Source organism: Balaenoptera ricei, chromosome 13 (assembly GCF_028023285.1).
Source record: "Balaenoptera ricei isolate mBalRic1 chromosome 13, mBalRic1.hap2, whole genome shotgun sequence".
NCBI lineage: Eukaryota > Metazoa > Chordata > Mammalia > Artiodactyla > Balaenopteridae > Balaenoptera > Balaenoptera ricei.
Genome location: NC_082651.1, coordinates 46,822,266 through 46,847,631, shown reverse-complemented (window position 1 = coordinate 46,847,631; position 25,366 = coordinate 46,822,266). Strand labels below are relative to the sequence as shown.

General features: G+C 40.3%; 1 long non-coding RNA gene across 1 annotated transcript in view; it reads left to right on the top strand.

Moving 5' to 3' along the window:
- The window catches only part of LOC132376816 (uncharacterized), a 215,366-nt gene that overhangs the window by 164,111 nt on the left and 25,889 nt on the right, over positions 1–25,366 (top strand). The gene's annotated exons all lie outside the window — the stretch shown is intronic.

Here is a 25,366-nt window from a genome sequence, read left to right as displayed (position 1 = left end):
TCTATGAGATGGTTTATAAGTAGAGTAACAATATAATTTATCCTTCCAATTTGGACACTTTTGAGAGTGAAAAGGTGAGTTATTAATAGTTATGTCAATGATATAGGTAAAAGGGAGACTTTTCCAAGCAAATAATCTCTCTCTCTCTCTCTCTCTCTCTCTTTCTCTCACACACATACCCCACATTGGTGTGCTGAATGCAGAGACTTCAAGACCCTAGAGGAGGGCAGAGCTGCAAAATAGAATTATCCTGGGTCCCAAATGAGCATGCAAAAGGCTGTCTGCTAGTCAGGAACACCCATATTGGGGTCTTTAGTGCACAAAATAAAATGTTATATTAAGTCCCTGAGATTTTGGCATTTATTATAGCAGCTAGCATTATCATAGCTAATGCTGAACACTTTATTTCAATGCAATGAACTGCTATTGAAATCTACTGTTCTCTCCATTGGGGATACAAAGATATGTAAGATCTGGTCACTGTCCTCAAGGAGCTTAAGAGTCTGGAGGAAGTACAGATGTGTATTTTAATGGTCATTAAAATTTGTGAATAGAGGGAGATGAATTTAATTTTGAACATGCTGATTTGAAGGTGTCTGTAGAGTATTCAGATGGCACTACCCTGTATGTAGATAGAGGGAGTAAAGCTGGGAAGAGAGATCTGGTATCAAAGGTAGACTGGCTGAATTCACCATTTACAGAGGGTCAAGTCAGCTCCTTAGAAACAGTTTAAGGTCCCTTTGGAAAGTAAGAGAGCCTTCACCCATATTCCCGAAGATGCTTTTCGATGTAGCCACACTGGGCCCTCTGAGGGCTCAGTCTACCACTGGGATCTGAGCTCTTTGAACTCTTGGGTGTTGTCTTCGTATTGAGAAAACAAAGGACAAAGGAACATCCCCACATCTCTAGATCGCTTTTGTAGTTTACAAGTTTCTCTCCTGTGCATGACCTACTGTGAGCCTGACATTGGCCCTGTGGTGTTGGCAGGAGAGTTCTCTTGCCCATTACATGTCCACAGGTCTTGCCCACCAGCAAGTAGGAAGGACCTCTTGTTAATTGGAATGACCCAACTCCAAAGGGGCTCAGCCCCTACTTGGCATAACTGTGGGACCTCGGCGCCCTCTTAAAGATTGCTCTGTTGCTTCTGGGGTCCCCTGAGGGTGTCTCACTTGGGCTCAGGAGCCAGGCTTCGCTTTTTCTGCCACTGGGGCTTCATTGTGCTGGCAAATCACTCCCTACCGCATGCAGGCCGGCAGGGTTGCTCCCAGAGTGGAGTGCTCCCAGCTGATGTGGAACCATCGCCCTCCGCCGCCCTCATTCCTTCTACCAGACCTGTGCTCCTAAACTCCTTTTCTAGCAAAGAAACACCTACCAAGGCCTGCAAATAGAAAACTGGAGGGACGGGTGTCCCCCCCCCCCACTAGATGTGTTCAGATCTCAGTTTTGAAGCTACCAGTTTACTGTTATATATACACACCCACATGCACACAAACATGTACACGTTGCGGGACTCAGATAAATGAACTAACCTGTTCCAGCCATCCCATTTTTGATAAACTGGGATATGGAACCCAGGACTTTTGACTTTGAGTCTAGTGTTCTTCCCTCTGCCTCATCCTGATGGAGAGAAAAAATTCTATGAAAAAGTTGGTTAAATCAGCAGAACCATCTGCTAGAAGCTTGAATCAGTGCTGCAGTGGAAATTCTGCTTTCTGCCTCATTCTCCAGGGCTTAGGGAGGCTGCCGTGCCCAGCACTGGGAGCCGTCGGGAGAGTTGGGTGAATAACGGGGGCTTTGTCATGGGAGCTCCCTGAAGTCTTCCCCTAGTGTGAGTGGTGTCAGTGTTTTCATTATTTTGGCTTGTGGTTTGTAACTTGTCATAAGAATTAGTTCCGGCTTAATTGAGGGCCTCATGTTGAAGTAAGAAGAGGAAGTGTTGTGGCCTCTCAAAATGCCTTTTATAAGATCCCGACACTTTCATTCTCAGCAGATACAGCTGGGAACAGTAGCACGTGGGAAGGGACGAGCCACCAAATGTTCCAAGTCCAGTGCCCTCTTGGCCTCTTAACTGTGGCGCTTGCTTAAAGATTGTTGAGAAGTAGAAACAGACACATTTTTTTCCTTCTTTTCTTTCTTTCTTTTAAAAATCTCTTTATTTGGGGGTTGTACTGCCTGAGGGCAAGAAGAGCTCTGGGAAGAATATGATGTGCATCTTCCCCAACTCCCTTGGAAACGGGCATCCAGCCCTCAAGTTGATTCTCAGCTCTGCACCAGACCTTTGAAAAGTTTCTTTTATCAAATCATACCAACCTTGTGTCTATTTTCTCTTTTCTGTGTTAATTGGAGGCACTAATTTATACTCAAGTGTTAATGGGTTAAAGTGTGGTAAAGTTCCTTGAAAACATTCTCATGTTTTTCCAGGGGCTTTCGTTATCTCAATGCAAAACCTTCCCTGACCAAGCCACAGAATCCTCCCTTTCCTCTGATTCCCTGGGCAGGATCTCCAGCTTTAGTAAGCAGAAGAATCACTTGGAGAGCTGGTAATGTGAAGATTCCTAGACCTGCCCCCAGAGATTCTGGCCCATATGTAGGTGAAGCTTTTTATGATGCCATGGTACCACATGAGGAGTAGTAAATGTCACAGATCTTTCTCAGTACCCTCCCACCATGCTTGAAAGTCTCCCATTAACTTCTGCAACAAACATGCATTGAGTACTTGCCGTTTGAAAGACACTAGGCTTGGGGCCAGGAGCCCTAGTCTCCCTGAGCCTGAACTCTAGTGGAAGAATCGGGACACACACGCACGCACGCACGCACGCACGCACACACTAATAATTACCAACAGAAGACAGTGTAGGTACGAAGGAACTGGTTAATGAGAGCTGGGGTCAAGGAAAACCCTAGGGCAGTGCTACTCAAAGTGTGGTCCCTGGGCTAGCAGGCTCAGCATTCCCTGGAAACTAGTTAGCAATGCACATTCTCAGGTCCCACTTCAGAGCCTTCTGCCTCTGGGAGTCAGTTAATCTGTGAGCACCCTTTGTCTTTTGCTTGTAGCTCAGGCTCCCTCTCTTTCTGTCCTGGGCACTGATAGGACACAGCTTGGTGGTGGTAGAAAGAAGAGCTGGAACATGAAATTTACCCATAATTCCACCATCCAGAGATGACCGCTCCTACTATTTGATGTATATCTTTTCAGACTTACTTCCATGCAATATAGACATATATAATGAAAAAATGTTTAAACAGAAATTTATTATACTGTAATACTAGCTTTTAAATTTCTTTTTTCCCCACTTAACCATAATGGTGGAGTCTCTTTCCATATAAGTAAAAATACTTTCACCACGTTAATTTTAATAACAGTATAGCATTTCGTTGTAGGGATTTACTATAAATCATTTAACTATTCCCTATAGTGCAAGTTTTTCCAAATTTTTGGAATCGCTAGATAACTTTCAGAAGAATGTCCTTGTATGTACATCTCTGTACATATCTGAGATAATTTTACTAAATTAAGTTCTTTTTTGCAGTGTGTTCTTCAGATGTAATTCACAGAACATTTATGTCAGAGAGACTGGTATGAGAGATGAAGACTTCCCATTTAATAAGTACTATTAATCACACCTCTAGTATTCCATTTGATAATCAAAAGAACATGAAGATAGAACAAATTGTGCCAAAATATTTTTTATTTTGCCTGATTAATGGACGTAAGGCCATTGGTAAAGGACCCTGTCAGTTGTCACAGGACAAATAACACTCTAGCAAATGTAAGTGCTGAGATGGGACCCTTGTGTGTATTTCTCAGAGTGTTGCTCGCTCAAACACATCTTGGATCTTTGGAAACTAAAGTGAATTTCTAAAATAAGTGGAAGATCAGCTTATACAACTCTGATTTTAATAGAAATCTCTCCACAGTATCAGCAGATTCATTAAGAAGTCTGCTGGTGGTGATGTTAAGAAGGCTGGCAGATTTTCAATTCAGATTGACACTATTCAAGACAGAGGCATAACTGATGTTTATTCAGGAATCCTAAGACATGTCACAGATTCTGTGGAGAACATCTGATATCTGTAGAGAGCTCGAAGTATAGTCCTGGGAAAAATATGTTCCCAGACGGTTACAGATGTTCTCATACTAAATCATATTTCTCTGAGAAGTTATGTACCATGTTCAACTGATGGCGCAGCCAATGTGAAGGGACAATTTAAGGTTTTCTTCCTGTTAAAAAATAATTGATTCTATCAGTGTTATGGATAGTGTTAGTCACATATTTTGAGTCTTGCAATGGTGGATTTAGAAGGTGTCTGAACCTCTAGTTAATCCAGCAAAAAATTCAGTCACTTGAGTCCACTTAGAACAATTTGCATGCTGAAGCTTGTAGAAACTCCCAGAATATTAACTGAATGTTTTACCAAATTAAGTACATTTTATAGGTCCTCAGGTATCACACCAGTGCCTACATGATCATTTCAGATGTTGGCTCTGCGACATTAGACATGGTAGAGGGTTAAAAGGAGGGCTTTAAGAAGTGTTCAAATGGCTTTGTCATTCCCTTGTGGGAACTAATGGAAATGCAGGAGAACATATTCCCACACTGAAGATTGCTGTAAACAGCAGGCCAACGACAAGGAGATCGTCATGGAGGCTTGAAGCCCTATGTACAGCTCAGTTGTTTCTGAACATTTTTAGATTGCTTTGTATGCATAAAAATTTGGCTTGAAAATACCACAGTTCAGAATATGGCTTCTAAAACCATCAAAATAAGACAGTATCAAGAAGATGGAAGGAGTTTAAATATTTTATGAGTAAAAGGGGCTCTCAGAGCCAAATATGGCATATTGATATTATTCTGGAAGATTCTTTACCTCAACTGTGGTTTGAGGGTGAATTGAGAAAATACGTTGCCATTCAATGACATTTTCAGGGTATTGACATAATCTCAAGTGTGTTTCCCACATGCTTTATGTTTTGCTAAACCACCTCACGTATCAAAAGTATTTCTAATCTGCTGAAATAATTTCTGCTGAGCTCTAAAACATCTACTTTGCAAAGCAGGACTTTTAATTCATTGTTGGGAAGTTTAAAGAATCATCAAAGTTTAGTGTGGTCTGTGCTGTGATAAATTGATGTGTTTACCCCATGCTTATGCTGGTAAATGAACAGTGGCATAAGGAGTCAGGAAAAGGGGGACAAGGAGGTGGCCTCGGGTGCTAAAACTGGGTCTAGGGTAATCAACTGTCCAGGTTTGCCCAGGATCTAGGGGTTTGCTAGGGTGCAGGGCTTTCAATGCTAAAACCAGTAATCTCCCTGGGGGGTCACCAAGACCGACCTTGTGGGAATGGACCCATCTCTCTGCCTTATCTTTTTTATAACCTTTTCCCCCTTCAAGGTTACTCCTGAGAACCATTTAAACAAGATTTCACATGGATATCAACGAGGGGGACAGGTACACACATGTGCCTGGACACAAAAATATGCCTGTATTTCTTCCTCTCCCCCCTGCCCTCACACACACACACACACACACACACACACACAATAATTGTGTTTCTCGGTCTCTGCCTTCAACATTCATGTTAAGAACCACAGAGAAACAGAGGTGCTCAAATGAAGAATCTTACAATAAGGACTTCTTCTGTACAGAGCACTACAGTGGGTGCTGAGGACACGGGATGATGTGATACAGAGACGAGGAGACCAATTCCTGCCCTCAAGGAGTTTGGCCTATATTCAGAAAAATAAAACACAGCAGCAAGCAGTTCCATCAATAGAAAGAATGTGATAAATGCCTTAAGAAAGATACCAACAAAGTTCTGTAGGATTTCAGAGGCGTTGGATTTTTAGTTTCTTTAGTTGATCGGCAAGTGGTATTTGTATTCAGTCTTAAAGGAAGTGTAGGGTGGTGATAGGCAAAGGTGGGGGAGGCGGACTCGCGGGGCATGCAGACTGTTTAAGACACAGTCCCCACCCTTAACTCACTTATGTTTTAAGTGGGAGACAGAACAGTAGACGTTATGGCCATGGGAGTTCAGGGAAAGGGAAGAATTAGTCTAATCTGTGGCAGGGAGAGAGGGAAGGTGTAATGGGGGACCTTGAAGGAGGGCAGAGGTGAGCAGGAGGACATCCACCTAGGGTATTGGGTCTAAGCAGAAAGCCAGAGGCAGAAGTGAGCGCTGCCATATTTTCTGACACTGCAAGACGCCTGGGGCATGGCATGTGTGTCTGGGACTGTGGGGAAGAGTTGGACTAAAAGGGTGGCCCAGATAACCGAGCTCTAGAAAGCCAGGCTGGTGCGGGTGGAGTGAGAGCTTGGCTTAAAAAAATAAGGCCATTAGGAAATGGGAAAGACTTCTTTGGGGGCGGTTGGGGTGGCATGTTAAAAGCACTAGTTTAGAAAGTTTCTTCTGTCAGTTGTGTACATGATGGCTCAGAAAGGAGAGGGGAGAGGAGACCCTCTTTGAGGGCCTTTTCAGCAATCCCAGAGTGAGTAAGTGAGATGGACTAGATGGGGGTCAGTAGGGATGGAGAGGCAGGGGGAAATCTGGTAGATATTTTGAAGGAGAATATGACAAACGGATTTGGTGACAAATTGTGTAAAGGGGATGAAAGAAGAGTCAATTTATTTATCTTTAAAGTAAAGGTTTTTCCACGATGATCTGTAACATTCCTTTCTGCTCTGGGAATTCATAACTTCCAGGTTTCTAGACTTAGCAACTGGAAAAATGCCAGTACTTTTCTTCCTTCTTTTCCATAATTCAAAACCTTTTATCCAGTAACAGATATTGTAGGGAGTAAGGATGTAGCTCTGTCTCTGGAATACTTTTTAGTTTAGTAGAGGGATGTATGTTTAAACAAAAATTCTAATTTGATCTGACAGGTGTTATTGTGGAGGTGTGGTCAAAGGACTATGAGAAAACTGAGGAGGTGTGACCAACTCTGTCTGGAAGTGGAAACAAGTTGACATCTGAGCGAGGTCGTGAAGGATGATCAGGAGTTTGTTAAGCTAGCTAGGTGGGGTGGAAAGAAAAAAAAAAGTAAGAATAATGAGACTGATTCAGGACTCTACCAGGGGCTGGTATGGCTGGAACATAGAATGGGTTGGAGGAGCAGGAGAGAGGAGGGAAGTAGGCGATTTAGCAGCAAAGTTAGGTTGTGGTCAAAAGAAGAAGGGCCTTATTCCATGAAAGGAATTTGGACTTGGCCCTCTTGCTAATTCTGAGTTCCCAGAGATATTTAAGGAAGGTAGAGAATGAGCCACGATTTAGGAGGTACCTGTGTTTACCATGCAATGCGGAAGGCTGGAGACAGGGAGGCCAACTGGAAGCCACTGTAGTTCAGGCAAGAGATGATGCACAAATATTTGTGAAGTTTTGGGGGGAAGTTGAGTCTAACTTTGAAACTTAAGTTTTGAGATGGCAGGGCATTAATTTATGGATTCATTTTTTCCCCCTTGCACTCAAATCTGTATTAACTTTGCCAGGCCCTGTCCCAGGAACCAAGGTAAGAAGATAGAACATGTCTGTTGCCATCTTCAGCTCATTTGCAGTGGTTCTCACCATATTTTTTGGTCCCAGTAACATACACCTGTGGGAGTGGGGATGATAGGGTATGAGAAAGGAGTAGGGGTGTGGAAGAGGGAATGTGCCCTCAGTGGAGAAATAGCAGAATGTGGAAGGTGAGGGGGAGATGTGTAGCTGTCCCTCCTTCTGCAGGTGATTCTGCTGAGCCTGTGTCATTTAGGGGACTTCAGTTCCAAGTAACAGAATACCCTACTCAAAATGGCTTAAACAATAATGGTGCTTTTTATGATGTATGACAAGAAAGTCAGGATTGGCCAACTCAGTGGCTCAATGATGTCATTGAGAACCCAGAGTCTTTATGTCTTTCTACTCTGCCATCCTTAGCAAGTTCCTCCCAGGCTGGCTCCACTTATGGTCACAAGATGGCTGTTGCAGTTCCAGGCATCACATGCAGAGGTAACTATGGCAGAAGAAAATTCTTTCTTCCTTGTCATCTTTTTTTAAAGGGCAAAAGATCCTATTCCAGAAACCCTCAGCAGACTTCTTATGTCTCAGTGGCCAGAAGTGGGTTGGAGGTCAACCCTTGAATCAACCACAATCACCAGCAAAGATAAAAGGGGACCAGGAGATATTGGAAATGAAATTGAGACTGACAGCAGAGAAGAAAGTGCAGATGGTTTTTGAGTAGGCAGACAGTCCTTCTGCTTAAAATTGCTGGCTTTGGGAAAGAATCTCTTAATTTTTGGAAATAAGAGCCTCGTGTTGCAGATGAGCAATTAGGACTGGTGATAAAGATTTGAAAGATACTTGAAGAAAGATAGAGTATTTTTTATTAACTTGATACATATCTTGTGCTTCACCCATCTTAATTCCCAGGGTAACACGCAGGCCATTTTGCTGAGGAAACTGAGGCTCAGAGAGGTTCAGGAACTAGGCAAAGTATTACACAGCTAGTAAGTACAGAGCTGGCATTATCTGTGCCCATTTTTATCTTTTTCATTATGGAGAATTTTGAACATAACACAGAAGTAGACAGAATGGCATAATGAATGCCCCCTGTACCTGCACTTAGCTCCAACCAACAGCATCTTGCTAATTTTCCACTCACCCCCATCCACTTTCTCCATCAATTATTTTGACGTGAATTCCCCACCATTTATATCACTTCATCCATAAATATTTCAGTATGAATCTCCACGACGTAAGTTCTGTTTTCTTTTAAAATTAATTACAATGCCATTGTACCTAAAATATTTAATAATCCTTGTTTAATATCATTAAATATTCAGGGAGTGTTTAATTTTCCAGTTATCTCATAAATATAATTTTTTTTACAATTTATTTGAATGAAGATTCAAATAAAGATTCAGGTCCACACATTGCAGTTGGTTATGTTTTAATTCTTGTTTAAATCTTAGTTCTCCCTCCATCTCATTTTTCCTCTTTCTGATTGAACTCTTGAAGAAATCAAGTTATTTGATCTGTGGAGTCTCCCATAGTCTGGATCTTGCTAGATGCGTCTCCATGATGTGGTTTGACATGTTTCTCTGTATTTCCTGTAATAGAAGTTGGAATCATAGGTTTGGTTCCATTCAGATGTGATTTTTTTTGGGTAAGAATACTTCATAAATGGTCTTGTACTCTTCCATTATGAGGTTCTCTTTCTCTGTGGGATGTAGCAGCCAATGATGCTCAATTCATGGTTGCTTTAATTCCTAGGGGTCACACAGTGGTGATTTTATAGTACTGTTATGGACTGAATGTTTGTGTCCTCTCAAAGTTCATATGTTGAAATCCTAACCCCTCAATATTTGTGATGGTATTAGGAGATGGGGCTTTTGGGAGGTGATCAGGTCATGAGAGTGGAGCCCTCGTGAATGAGATTAGTGCTCTTATAAAAGACACCCCAGAGAGCTCTCTTGCCTTTTTTTCTTCTGCCATGTGAGGACACAATGAAGACAGCTGTCTGTGAACCAGGAAGCAAGCTCTCACCAGAACCTGACCATGTTGGCACTCTGATCTCAACTTCCAGCCTCCAGAAATGTGAGAAATAAATTTCTGTTTATAAACCACCCAGTCTGTAGTATTCTGTTATAGTGGCTTGAATGGACTAAGGCACATCCTTCTTCAAGTGTTTGCTGGAAGAGCTGAGATTTAAAAGCCTGTTTGGACTATTGTGGTTCTGTTTTACCTTCTGGTTGTTGTTTCATCTATACTTTTTTGTTTTATTCTTTCTAACATATGTGGTAATTTTCTAATCTTACTTTATGTTTTACTCCATTACTGTTCTGCTCCTCCTTGTCTTTTGTCTTTTTTTTTTTTTTTTTTTTTGCTGCCCCACATAGCTTGTGGGATCTTGGTTCATGAGCCAGGGGTTGGGCCAGAGCTCCTGTTGTGGGAGCTCTGAGTCTGAACCACTGGACTAACAGAGAACCTCAGATCCCAGGGAATATTCATTGGAGTGAGGTCTCCAGGAGATCCTCATCTTGGCACCAAGACCCAGCTCTACCCAACAGCCTACAAACTCCAGTGCTGGAAGCCGCAGGCCAAACAACCAGTAAGACAGGAACACAATCACACTCATCAGAAAAAAAAAAAAAAAATGAGATGGCAAAAATGTCACAGATGAAGGAGCAAGGTAAAAACCTACAAGACCAAATAAATGAAGAGTAAATAGGCAACCTACCTGAAAAAGAATTCAGAGTAATGATAGTAAAGATGATCCAGAATCTCATAAAAAGAATGGAGGCACGAATTGAGAAAATACAAGAAATGTTTAACAAAGATATAGAAGAATTAAAGAACAAACAAACAGAGATGAGCAACACAATAACTGATATGAAAAATACACTAGAAGGAATCAATAACAGAATAACTGAGGCAGAAGAAGGAATAAGTGAGCTGGAAAACAGAATGGTGGAAATAACTGCTGAGGAGCAGCATAAAGAAAAAAGAATGAAAAGAATTGAAGACAATCTCAGAGACCTCTGGGACAACACTAAACGCACCAACATTTGAATTATAGGGGTCCCAGAAGAAGAAGAGAAAAAGGATTTGAGAAAATATTTGAAGAGATTATAGTAGGAAACTTCCCTAAACATGGGAAAGGAAATAGTCACCCAAGTTCAGGAAGTACAGAGAGTCCCACACAGGATAAACCCTAGGATAAACAACCAAGACACATATTAATAAAACTAACAAAAATTAAATTCAAAGAAGAAGTATTAAAAAAAATATTAAAAGCAGAAAGGGAAAAGCGAAAAATAACATACAAAGGAATTCCCATAAGGTTATCAGCTGATTTTTCAGCAGAAACTCTGCAGGCCAGAAGGGAGTGTGGCAGGATATACTTAAAGTGATGAAAGAGAAAAACCTACAAACAAGATTACTCTACCCAGCAAGCATCTCATTCAGATTTGATGGAGAAATCAAAAGCTTTTCAGAAAAGCAAAAGCTAAGAGAATTCAGCACCAACAAACTAGCTTTACGACAAATGCTAAAGGAACTTCTCTAGGCGGGAAACACAAGGGAAGTAAAAGACCCACGAAAACAAAACCAAAACAATTAAGAAAATGGTAATAGGAACATACATATTGATAATAACCTTGAATGTAAATGGATTAAATGCCCCAAACAAAAGACATAGACTGGCTGAACGGATACAAAAACAAGACCCGTATATTTGCTGTCTACGAGAGACACACTTCAGACCTAGGGACACATACAGACTGAAAGTGAGGGGATGGAAAAAGATATTCCATGCAAATGGAAATCAAAAGAAAGCTGGAGTAGCAATACTCATATCAGATAAAATGGACTTTAAAAAAAGACTATGATGAGACAAAGAAGGACACGTAATGATCAAGGGATCAATCGAAGAAGAAGATATAACAATTATAAATATTTATGCACCCAACATAGGAACACCTCAATACATAAGGCAAATGCTAACAAACAAAAGGGGAAATCAACAGTAACACAATAATAGTAGGGGACTTTAACACACCACTTACACCAATGGACAGGTCATCGAAACTGAAAATAAACAAGGAAAAACAAGGTTTAAATGACACAATAGACCAGGCATTTAATTGATACTTATAGGACATTCTACCCAAAAGTGGCAAAATACACTTTCTTTTCAAGTGCACACTGAACATTCTGCATGATAGATCACATCTTGGGTCACAAATCAAGCCTCAGAAAATTTAAGAAAATTGAAATAGTATCAAGCATCTTTTCTGACCACAATGCTATGAGATTGGAAATCAATTACAGGAAAAAAAACTGTTAAAAACACAAATACATGCAGGCTAAGCAGTGCACTACTAAATAACCAAGAGATCACTGAAGAAATCAAAGAAGAAATAAAAAAATACACAGAAACAAATGACAATAAATACATGATGACCCAAAACCTATGGGACACAGCAAAAGCAATTCTAAAGGGAAGATTATAGCAATTCAGTCTCACCTCAAGAAACAAAAATCTCACTTAAAAAATCTAATCTTACACCCTAAACAACTAGAGAAAGAAGAACAAAGAAAACCCAAAGTCAGTAGAAGGACAGAAATCATAAATATCAGAGCAGAAATAAATGAAATAAAAACAAAGAAAACAATAGCAAAGATCACTAAAACTAAAAGTTGGTTCTTTGAGAAGATAAACAAAGTGACAAACCTTTAGCCAGACTCATCAAGAAAAAAAGGGAGAGGACACAAATCAATAAAATTAGAAATGAAAAAGGAGAAAGCACAACTGACACCACAGAAATACGAAGGATTATAAGAGACCACTGCAAACAACTATATGCCAATAAAATGGACAACCACGAAAAAATGGACAAATTCTTGGAAAGGTACAATTTTCCAAGACTGAACCAGGAAGAATTAGAAAATATAAACAGACCTATCACAAGTAATGAAATTGAAATTGTAATTAAAAATCTACCAACAAACAAAAGTCCAGGACCAGATGGCTTCACAGGCGAATTCTCTCAAACATTTAGAGAAGAGCTAACACATATCCTTCTCAAATTCTTCCAAAAAATTGCAGAGGGAGGAACACTCCCAAATTCCTTCTACGAAGCCACCATCACCCTGATATCAAACCCAGAAAAAGATATCACAAAAAATGAAAATTACAGGCCAATATCACTGATGAACATAGATGCAAAAATCCTGAACAAAATACAAACAAAATCCAACAACACTTTAAAAGGATCACACACCATGATCAAGTGGGATTTATCTGAGGAATGCAAGGATTCTTCAGTATGTGCAAATCAATCAATGTGATACACCATATTAACAAATTAAGGAATAAAAACCATATGATCATCTCAATAGATGCCAGAAAAGCTTTTGACAAAATTCAACACCATTTATGATAAAAACCCTCCAGAAAATGGGCATAGAGGGAACCTACCTCAACATAATCAAGGCCATATATGACAAACCCACAGCAAACGTCATACTCAATGGTGAAAAACTGAAAGCATTTCCACCAAGATCAGGAACAAGACAAGGACGTACACTATCACCACTCTTATTCAACATAGTTTTGGAAGTCCTAGCCATGGCAATCAGAAAAGAAAGAGGAATAAAAGGAATCCAAATTGGAAAAGAAGTAAAACTGTCAGTGTTTGCAGCTAACATGATACTCTACATAGAAAACCCTAAAGATGCCACCAGAAAACTACTAGAACTAATCAATGAATTTGGTAAGGTTGCAGGATACAAAATTAATGCACAAAAATCTCTGGCATTCCTATACACTAACAATGAAGTATCAGAAAGAGAAAGTAAGGAAACAATCCCATATTTTTTCTTTTTTCAGATTCTTTTCCCAGATAGGTTATTACAGAATTTCAGTAGAGTTCCCTGTGCTGTACAGTAGGTGCTTGTTTTTTTAAACATCTTTATTGAAATAAAATTGCTTTACAATGTTGTGTTCGTTTCTGCTGTATAACAAAGTGAATCAGCTATATGTATACATATATCCCCATATCCCCTTCCTCTTGCGTCTCCCTCCCAGCCTCCCTATCCCACACCTCTAGGTGGTCGCAAAGCACAGAGCTAATCTCCCTGTGCAATGCAACTGCTTCCCACTAGCAATCTATTTTACATTTGGTAGTGTATAGATGTCCATGCTACTCTCTCACTTCGTCCCAGCTTACCCTTCCCCCTCCCTGTGTCCTCAAGTCCATTCTCTACGTCTGTGTCTTTATTCCTGTCCTGCCCCTAGGTTCGTCAGAACCATTTAAAAAAATTTTTTTTAGATTCCATATATATGTGATAGCATATGGTATTTGTTTTTCTCTTTCTGACCTCAGTCTCTATGACAGACTCTAGGTCCATCCAACTCACTACAAATAACTCAATTTTGTTACTTTTTATGGCTGAGTAATATTCCATTGTTTATATGTGCCGCATCTTCTTTGTCCATTCATCTGTCGATGGACACTAAGGTTGCTTCCATGTCCTGGCTATTGTAAATAGAGCTGCAGTGAACATTGTGGTACATGACTCTTTTTGAATTATGGTTTTCTTAGGGTATATGCCCAGTAGTGGTATTGCTGTGTTGTATGGTAGCTCTGTCTTTAGTTTTTTGAGGAACCTCCATACTGTTCTCCATAGTGGCTGTATCAATTTACATTCCCACCAACAGTGCAAGAGGGTTCCCTTTTCTCCACACCCTCTCCATAGCATTTATTGTTTGTAGAGTTTTTGATGATGGCCATTCTGACTGGTGTGAGGTGATACCTCATTGTACTTTTGATTTGCATTTCTCTAATGATTAGTGATGTTTAGCATTCTTTCATGTGTTTGTTGGCAATCTGTATATCTTCTTTGGAGAAATGTTTGTTTAGGTGTTCTGCCCATTTTTGGATTGGGTTGTTTGTTTTTTTGATATTGAGCTTCATGAGCTGCTTGTAGATTTTGGAGGTTAATCCTTTGTCAGTTACTTCGTTTGCAAATATTTTCTCCCATTCTGAGGGTTGTCTTTTCGTCTTGTTTATATTTTCCTTTGCTGTGCAAAAGCTTTTAAGTTTCATTAGGTCCCATTTGTTTATTTTTGTTTTTATTTCCATTTCTCTAGGAGGTGGGTCAAAAAGGATCTTGCTGTCATTTATGTCATGGAGTGTTCTGCCTATGTTTTCCTCTAAGAGTTTTAGAGCGTCTGGCCTTACATTTAGGTCTTTAATCCATTTTGAGTTTATTTTTGTGTATGGTGTTAGGGAGTGTTCTAATTTCATTCTTTTACATGTAGCTGTCCAGTTTTCCCAGCACCACTTATGGAAGAGGCTGCCTTTTCTCCATTGTATATTCTTGTCTCCTTTATCAAAGATAAAATGAACATATGTGCGTGGATTTATCTCTGGGCTTTGTATCCTGTTCCATTGATCTATATTTCTGTTTTTGTGCCAGTACCATACTGTCATGATTATGGTAGCTTTGTAGTATAGTCTGAAGTCAGGAAGCCTGATTCCTCCAACTCCGTTTTTCTTTCTCAAGATTGCTTTGGCTAGTTGGGGTCTTTTGTGTTTCCATACAAGTTGGGAAATTTTTTGTTCTACTTCTGTGAAAAATGCCATTGGTAGTTTGATAGGGATTGCATTGAATCTGTAGATTGCTTTGGGTAGTATAGTCATTTTCACAATGTTGATTCTTCCAATCCAAGAACATGGTATATCTCTCCATCTGTTTGTATCATCTTTAATTTCTTTCATCAGTGTCTTATAGTTTTCTGCATACAGGTCTTTTGTCTCCTTAGGTAGGTTTATTCCTAGGTATTTTATTCTTTTTGTTGCAGTGGTAAATGGGAGTGTTTCCTTAATTTCTATTTCAGATATTTCGTCAGTAATGTATAGGAATGCAAGAGATTTCTGTGCATTAATTTTGTATCCTGCTACTTTACCAGATTCATTGATTAGGTCTAGTATTTTTCTGGTAGCATCTTTAAGATTCTCTACGTATAGTATCATGTCATCTGCAAACAGTGACAGTTTTACTTCTTTTCTGATTTGGATTCCTTTTATTTCTTTTTCTTCTCTGATTGTTGTGGCTAAAACTTCCAAAACTATGTGGAATAATAGTGGTGAGAGTGGGCAACCTTGTCTTGTTCCTGATCTTAGTGGAAATGGTTTCAGTTTTTCACCATTGAGAACGATGTTGGGTGTGGGCTTGTCATATATGGTCTTTATTATGTTGAGGTAAGTTCCCTCTATGCCTACTTTCTGGAGGGTTTTTATCATAAATGGGTGTTGAATTTTGTCAAAAGCTTTTTCTGCATCTATTGAGGTGATCATATGGTTTTTCTCCTTCAATTTGTTAATGTGGTGTATCACATTGATTGATTTGCGTATATTTTAAGAATCCTTGCATTCCTGGGATAAGCCCCACCTGATCATGTTATATCATCCTTTTAATGTGCAGTTCGCTTCTGTTTACTAGTATTTTGTTTGGGATTTTTGCATCTATGTTCATCAGTGATATTGGCCTGTAATTTTCTTTTTTTGTGGCATCTTTGTCTGGTTTTGGTATCAGGGTGATGGTGGCCCTGTAGAATGAGTTTGGGTGTGTGCCTCCCTCTAGTATATTTTGGAAGAGTTTGAGAAGGATAGGTGTTAGCTCTTCTCTAAATGTTTCATGGAGTTCGCCTGTGAAGCCATCTGGTCCTGGGCTTTTGTTTCTTGGAAGATTTTTAATCACAGTGTCAATTTCAGTACTTGTGATTCGTCTTGTATTAAGTTTAAGGTGTACAGCATAATGATTTGACTTACATACATCATGATTACCACAGTAAGCTTAGTGAACATCCATCATCTCATATAGATAAAAATTTAAAAGGAAAAAATATTTTATTCTTGTGACGAGAACTCAGGATTTACTCTCAACAACTTTCATATGTAACATATAGCAGTGTTAATATATTAATCATGTTGTACATTACATCCCTAGTACTTACTTATAACTGGACATTTCTGCCTTTTGGTCACTTGCATCCAGTCCCCCCTCCCCCTCCCCCCTGCCTCTTAGAACCACAAATCTGATCTTTTTTCCTATGAGTTTGTTCGTTTGTTTGTTTTTGAAGTATCATTGACCCACAACACTATGTTAGTTCCTGGTGTACAACATAGTGATTCAGTATTTCTATACATTACAAAATGATCACCTAGACTACAGTCCACTCTTGTTATTTGTGGTTATTATGTTTTATAAAGTCACTGTGAACACTGCATTAGCAAATCCTGAATCGTTCCTCTTAAGGGAAATACAGGGTTAGGTTCCTGTGAACCTCTGTCCCAACCGATTAAGACCTAACCTTGTATGTGTGTTTCTGTTTAAAGACCCCTTGTTTAATATATACTGTTGCTTCATTAACTTTGGACTCATGGCCAACAGCACCATAACTCATGCCCGAATGAAGCTTTTCAACTTACGTATTTTCTCCATAGGGTACATCACAGCCTTCTGGTGCTCAGGAACGCTAGACAGCACTTTGGCACTGTGCTTGGCAGCCATTTTCAACAGCAAAATCACCAAGAAAAATAAAAAATTATATAAGAAAGTGGCACTTAAAGAAACTACAAAAAACTGTTGTTTGCAGCGTGAGAGCTGAAATAAGGAGGCACAGTGTCATCCTATTCAACTCAGCTGGGATGTGTGTGTTGGATTTTTTGTTGTTCTGCATGTGTCTGTGAATGACTGCAGAGGTGCCTGTGAATATTGATTTGAGGGTTACAAATAAATTTTAGTGAGTTAAGTGAGTTTGCAGATATAGAATCTGTTAATGAGGATTGATTATAATTTGAAAACCAGTGTTGAAAGATAATCTTGGGGTGAGGGGTGGGGTGCAGAATTGGAACAGGTTTTCTGGAGTTTTTCAGAACGTTCAGGACGTATCACTCAGCAGCTACCTGTGCTGAACCCATTGGTGAAGGTGTGCCTTCAGGTTGGAGGGGGAGAAGGAGGAAGAGAGGAAGTGTGGCCCCCAGAGTAGTAAGGAGAAAATGAAGGCATGGTGTCAGGCCCCAAGAATCCAGGAAGTGGGGACATGAGAGTAATGGGAGAATTCTCTGGAATCAGGGTGACTGAGAATGAAGACGTAGAACAGGCATGAGGAAAAGGAGCAGGAAGAATGAGGCTGCCGTGAATGGTAGAACCACCATGTGATTTGGGTCAATGCAGTAAAAGCTCGGACAGACTTGTTCTTCGGCAGAGGGCTGCTATACCTCTTTTCTGCTTAGAGCCCTCTGAGTGAATTATTTTACTTTTCAACCAGTTGTGCTACCTGCTATGGGCTGCAGGAGAGGGGAGGACAGCAGTGGGTCCCTGTTCCACCCTTTTGGGGCACGTCTGGGGTGTCTGGGGTAGAGGCCTCATGCCATGGACTTTCTTGCAGATGATTTAAGGAAGGATGCAGGACTGGTTTTCACTTGCAAAGAGAAAATTAAAGCTAGAGATTTGATCCTGTAAGAGGTCTTTGAACTTAGAAACGCAGACGCATATGTGTCAAGAATGGAAACTGGCGAAGACTGTGTTCCATAGTTTGAACTTAATTGCTTTTGGTATGTACTTGAAAAGATAAAATGTCCCAGGACGTTTAACTTCAGAAAGTCATTCTGTTGTGCTGCACAGTAAGTGATTTTCACAAGATTTTGGCTAAGATATTCAGTATCAATATGCGGGAATGGTTTCAATATGTGGTAGGCCAATAAAAACAAAGTCACTGTGACCCATGCTTTGCAGATCTAAGAGGGACAGAGGAGCAAGTAGCGATAATTAATTCCAGTTTTGGGGGAAGTACTGTAGCTATGCAGCCACACACCTCCGTCCTGCACCCTGCTTTGTGTATCTTCTTAGGGAGGGGCCTAATGCTGCAGTCAGTGGCTTCTGAGGGGGCACTGACATGATGTGGTTATATGGCAAGGCCGAAGAGTGGGCCCTGTGGAGAAGGGGAGTGCTGATTTCATCTGGAATCATGGAACCCATAGAAGTGGCCACTGGGCTTGGAAAACTCACGTGAGCAGTGAGCCTCATTGAGAGGAAACAGGACCTCCCCGCCCCGCCCCCCCCACCATTGCTTTGCTGCTGGCTCTGTAGGCAGGAATGTTGTCCAGAGCCTTTGACTCACTTCCTTGCTTCCAGGGCAGTCATCCAGGGCAGTCAGAGCCAAGCACTGGGGTGAGGATGGCTTGCTCTTCTCTTGTGTGTTAATACATCAGCATTCCCTTCCTCGTCTCTGCCTGGCGGGGTGGGGCGATGTCTTTCCTTCCTGGTGTTAAAGTGGAGTGAAGCATGTGTGTGAAAGCAGAGGATCGGGTAAGAAGTGAGGGTGGGGTATCTGGAAACCTACCCACCATGCTCAAATAGTGCTCAAAATATGGAGACCATTTATTTTTTATTGCAATGTATTTAATTGACATATAACATTAGCTTCAAGTGTATAACATAGCGATTCAGTATTTGTTTATATTGTGAAATGATCACCATAATAAGTCTAGTTAACATCTGTAACCATGGAGACTATTGTTTGTAATTGACAATCTTGTTCAAAGCCCCTATTTGTACAGACTCACCAAAAAGAAGTTAAATTTGCCCACTTGAGTAAAACTGGGTTCTTCTACTTTGGAACAGTATTTTCCGGGTAAGCTCAGAGTCTATGGGCTTCAGCTTTTTCTTTCAGGCTTTCTCCTTCTCTCATTCCCTCTTCTCCTTTACCTTGAGTGACATCTGGGCACAGGAAAAGGCTTATATAACATTGTCAACATTGAGGGTAGGGGCAGGATGTGTTTGTTGTACACTTGTTGTCCTTTTTTGCTGGCTTCTGTTGACCTCCCTTCAAGGTTGCTGATTTTATCTCTACTTGGGAGTTAGTTTCTGCTTAGTAGTAGATTGTCAGTGGTAGGTGTCTTTGGTTGGTGTGTCTCATGATGGTCTGGCTGGGCCCAAGCAGTGCATGGTAGTACCCCCTAGGATTAGTATCTTCCACTTTGCCTCTCACTGCTATAGACCCTCCGAGGCTTAGCCAGGAACTCCCATCAGAGCTGGCTTTAGGCGGCCTACTTTTCAGCTTCTGCTTTAGGATTCTCTTGCCACACACCAGGCAGCCTTCAGGAAACACTCTCTTAATTCTTAGCTACCTTCTCCCGTGTCCACCACTAGGCTCATGGGGAACTTCAAGACATCCCCATGTGAGGTGTAGTGGGGAAACGAGAATATTAACTCCGGCCCAACTACTTGGGCATTTCCCTCAGCTGATGATATTCTACTGCTTCTGAACTGCATGGACCAAGTGTGTGTGTGTTTGTGTGTGTGTATGTGTGTACATGTACATGTTGGGGGAGCAGTGGAAGGAGGGAGAAATGAAAGCACCACCCTAAGTTTTATTTTGCATTTACCAGGTTATTATAAAGGATATAGTAAAGGATACAGATGAACAGCTAGATGGAAGAGGTGCACAGGCAAGGTATGTGGGAGCTTCCATGCCCTCTCCAGGTGCACCACCCTCCCAGCACCTCCGTGTGTTCACCGATCTGGAAACTCTGAAGCCCATCATTTAGGATTCTTATGGAAGATTCATTATGTAGGTATGATGGATTAAATCATTGGCCTAAATATTTTTGGATTTGCTTATCTATCCATCTGGATTTTTGCCACCTCACTCTCCCCCGTCTTCCAGGGCCAACCCCTGGTAGGTGATGAGATGTGTGGAAAGTCTACCTCCTGCTCCTTCTGTCTGGCAGGAATTGCCTTACATCCTGCCCTATGTGCTCTCTATTCTGTGGCTCATGCAAAAACTCTATGCTTAGTCCCCTGAGCTTTGTTCTTAATATGTACAAAGATGATTTTTGAATACAAATAATACGTTTTCCTCTTTCAACAAAAGTGCTTTCTAAGATAGTAGTTTTTCTCTAGCTTGAGAATTCTTATATAAAACACAGCAAAAAAACAAAACAAAACAGGATTTCTTGGTTCAAGGTTTTGCCTCCTCTTACCCTGAAACAACAAAGGCCATTGATTCTGTGGGTGGAGAGCTGTGGGGCAACATGATTTATGGGTAATGAAAAATACATTAGTGTAATATTAAAAAAAAATATGGTAGAAAGGGTTGGGGACTTATGGATTAGAAGAAATGGATCAAATGAGGCTGCTTGCATGCTGGGGCGGCTGAGTCAAAGGAAAATGTAGCTGGATTGCCACAGCTGGATTTCCTTGGGATGTGTGGTTGCGTTTCTCAGCCTTACTGAACAGGGTCAGCAGATGTGAGTCACAAAACCAACTGTGGGAAGAAAGACAAACACAGCCCCTCATATCATGGCGGCACAGGGCGGATGGAGGCTCTTGTGAGCTTGTGAACTCTTGTTCCTCAGAGATCCTTTTTCTCTAGTTTACTTAAAGCTGATCCAGCCAATCTTCAGGGGTCAGAAGGCTTTTTCTATAAAGAGCCAAATAATAAATATTTTCGGCTTTTTGGGCCTTATGATGTCTGTCACAAGTACTCTGCCATTGTAATGGGGAGCAGCCACATAATACATAAATGAATGAATGGGCCCATATTCCAATAAAACTTTATTTACAAAACCAGGCAGCGGGCTAAATTTGGCCTGAGGGTGGTAGTTTTTTGACCTCTGATCTGGAGAGAAGTACCGAGTCAGTGTAGTAAAAGAACTGGCTGAACTGATCCCTCTATCCCGTGTCTGCCTAACACACACACACACACACACACACACTCTCTCTGTCTGTCATACACACTCACACACACACTCTCTCATACACACTCACACACTTTCTGCATACATAGACCAGACCATTTTTAAAAAAAATTGAAGTATAGTTGATTTACTATGTTTCGTTAGTTTCAGGTGTACAGCAAAGTGATTCAGTTATACATTATATATCTGTTCTTTTTCAGATTCTTTTCCATTATAGGGTATTACAAGATATTGAATATAGTTCCCTGTGCTTGTGGTTTGTCCGTTTTATATATAGTAGTGGGTGTCTGTTAATCCCAAACTCCTAATTTATCCCTCCCCTCTCCTTTCTCCTTCAGACCATGTTTTTTGCATTATTATGACCATGACTTTGACCTTGTTAATCAAGTGTCCAGAATGTGGGGACAGAAATCCTGAATTGATGGTTTTTTTTTCTTTCAGCTTTTGAAATACTCGTCAAGCTCAATGACTTGTTATTTACAGAGGTAGTTTGAATTTTTAAATTCTGTTACTACTTTTTGCCCTGGGAAATCTCCAGCTTGGCTCATGTTTGATTTCCAGGTCTTCGGTGCAGGGCTGGGTATTCAGGAGGCCACTGTGCTCATTAGTGGAGAAGGGCCAGGTGAGCAGATGCTCCTTACAACCACAGACTGCAGGATAAGTAAGCTGTTCCATGTGTATTTGAGAGCGCGTATTAATTTCCTATGGCTGTCCTAAGAAACTACCGCACGCTTTGTGGCTGAAAACCGCACAGATTTATTATGTTACAGTGCTGTAAGTTAGCAGTTTGACATGGGTCTCCCGGGGCTGAAATTAAGGTGTGGTGAGGCCGTGGTTCTTTCTGGAGGCTCTAAGGGAGAATCTGTCTCCTTGCTGTTCTGACTTCTAGAGACTGTCCGCGTCTCTTGGTTTGCGGCCCCCTGCCTCAGTCTTCCAAGCCAGCAGAGTTCCACCTCTGACACTCTTCAGTAGTCACACTGCCCTCTGACTTACTGTAGCTGGGAATATTTCTTTGTTTCTGAGGATTGTGAATCCACCTGATTACACTGGGCCCGTCTGTAAACTCCAGGATAATCTCTCTGTGTCAAGGTCTTTAACATTAATAACATCTGGAAAGTGTCTTTTGCCATGTAATGTAACATACTTATAGGTTCCAGGGACTAGGAATAGGAGATCCTTGGCGGGCTATTATTCTGCCTACCCCAGAGCAGCATCCTGACTTGGACTTTTCTCTTGCTTTCTGGGCACATAGAAGTGCTGGATAAGTCACTTAAATTTATTGGGATCTCAGTTTCTGTCTGAGGGGATCAGCTGAGTGGAAGCCAGAGTCCACTGTGTTAGTGGGGAGTGGCCTTCCTCAGGGGGAGGTGGGTGGTGTCATGGACGGGCACTGAGCTCACTGTCTGAGGACTTAGGTTCTGTTCCTGACTCTGCTGGACACCTTACTTGCCATCTCTGTCCTTTGTTTTATCTTCTGTAACACAGGGAAGGTGGATTAGGCAGTGGATTTCTAAACCTTCAAGCAGTAGAGAGGTTTCTTCAAGTCAAGCGTGTAGAACTCCAGGTAAGAGAGGAGCTGCCCTGATGGAAGCAAGGGTGGGGAACCTGGAGCCCTCCATACAGACCTCCAGGGGTACAGCTTCTTTCCAGGGTACCTTGGAACACTGTTTGGAGATCATTGGACTAGATCAGGTGTCAGCTAATGGTAGCCCGTAGGCTAAATCAGGTCTGAGGACTGTTTTTGTTCGGTCTGTGAACCAAGAGTTATATATGTATATATATGTATGTGTGTATCTATGTATCTATTTATCTAATTTTTCATTGTGGTAAAACACACATAACATAAAATTTACTGTCTTAACCATTTTTAAGTGTACGGTTCAGTGGCATAAGTACATCCACATTTTTGTGCAGCCATCACCACCACTCACCTCCTGAACTCTTTTCAGTGAAACTCCCCAGTCCCTCTCCGACCAGCCCTTGGCAACCCCCATTCTACTTTCTTTGTCTATAAATTTGACTCTTCTGGGTATCTCATATAAGTGGAATCATACAGAATTTTTCTTTTTGTCACTGGCTTATTTCACTTAGCATGATGTCTTTAAGCTTCATCTTAACGGTGTGTGTCAGAATTTCCTTTCTTTTTAAGGCTGAAGAATAATCCATTATATATATTTACCATATTTTGTTTATCCATTTATCTGTTGGTGGAAACTTGGGTTGCTTCTACCTTTCGACTATTGTCAGTAATGCTGCTAGGAACATGGGTGTGCAAATATCTCTTTGAGAACTTGTTTTCTTTTTTATAATTGTTTCAAACTTTATTGAGATATAATTGATATATAATATTGTGTAAGTTTAAGATGTACAACATGTTGATTTGATATACTTAAATACTGCAGTATGGTTATCACCATAGCATTAGATAACACCTCCATCATGTCACATAATTACCATTTCTTTTTTGTGATGAGAACATTTAAGATCTACTCTCCTAGCAATTTTCAAGTGTATAATACAACATATTAACTGTAATCACCATGCTGTACATTAGATCACCAGAACTTATTCATCTTTTACCTGGAAGTTTGTACCCTTTGACCAGTATCTCTCCATTTCCCCCAATGGCCAATACCTGGTAACTGCCATTTTAGTCTCTGTTTCTATGAATTTGGATTTTTTAGATTCCACATATAAGTGATATCATACAGTATTTGTCTTTGACTTATTTCACTAAGCATAATATTCTGTTGGTCCATCCATTTTGCTGCAAATGGCAGAATTTCATTTTTTAATGAGTAATAGTCCATTGTATATATGTCTATGTAAATATATATATATATATATATATATATACACACACACACACACACATATATATTTATAATCCATTCATTTGTTGATGGACATTTGGGTTGTTTCCATATCTTGGTTGTTGTAAATAGTGCTGCTGTGGGTGCATATATCATTTCAAATTAGTGTTTTCATTTTTTCCGGATATATACCCAGGAGTGGAATTGCTGTATCATATGGTAATTCTATTTTTAGTTTTCTGAGGAACCTCCATACTGTTTTCCCTAGTAGCTGCACCAATTTACATTCCCACCAGCAGTGTACAAGGGTTCACTTTTCTTCACATCCTTGCCAGCATTTGTTATTTGTAGACTTTTGACAGGTGTGAGGTGATAACTCGTTGTAGTTTTGATTTGCATTTCTCCTGTAATTAGTGATGCTGAGTATCTTTTCACGTACTTGTTAGCCATCTGTATGTCTTCTTTGGAAAAATGTCTGTTTAGGTCTTCTTTCCATTTTTTGATTGAGTTTTGCATTTTCGATATTGAGTTGTATGACAGTTTATATATTTTTGGATATTAACCCCTTGTTGGTCATTCATTTGCAGATATTTTCTCCCATTCTGTAGGTTGTCTTTTTGTTTTGTTGATGGTTTCCTTTGCTGTGCAAAAGCTTTTAAGTTTAATTAGGTCCTATTTGTTTACTTTTATCTTTCTTTTTGCCTTAGGAGACAGATCCAAAAAAATATTGCTACGATTTATGTCAAAGACTGTTCTGCCTGTGTTCTCTTCTAGGAGTTTTATGGTTTTGGGTCTTACATTTAGGTCTTTAGTCCATTTTGAGTTTATTTTTGTATATGGTCTGAGGAAGTATTCTAATCTCATTGTTTTACATATGGCTGTCCAGTTAGTATCATATTTTTTTGATTACTGTAGCTCTGTAAATAAGTTTTGAAGTGAGGAAATGTGAGGCCTCCAGCGATTTTTATGTTTTTAAAGGATTGTTTTTTAGAAAAGAAGAATACATGACAGAGAGAGTTTGTGGCCCACAAAATCTAAAATATTTACTACCTGGCTCTTTACAGAAAACGTTTGCTGACCCCTGGACTAGATGATCTCTCAAGTTCCTTTAATGTATAATATGTAGGTCAGTTCACACAATGAGCATCAGAGATTTCCTTTACTAGTGTGTCTACTGAAGACCAGACTTGTCACAGAGAGGAAATAACTCTTCTATATTTAATAAATATCATGATTAGTGCACTAAGAGAAAATACACTTTAACTATGTTGCTGGTAGGTTAAACTGTCACCTTGGTTTTCTCTCACC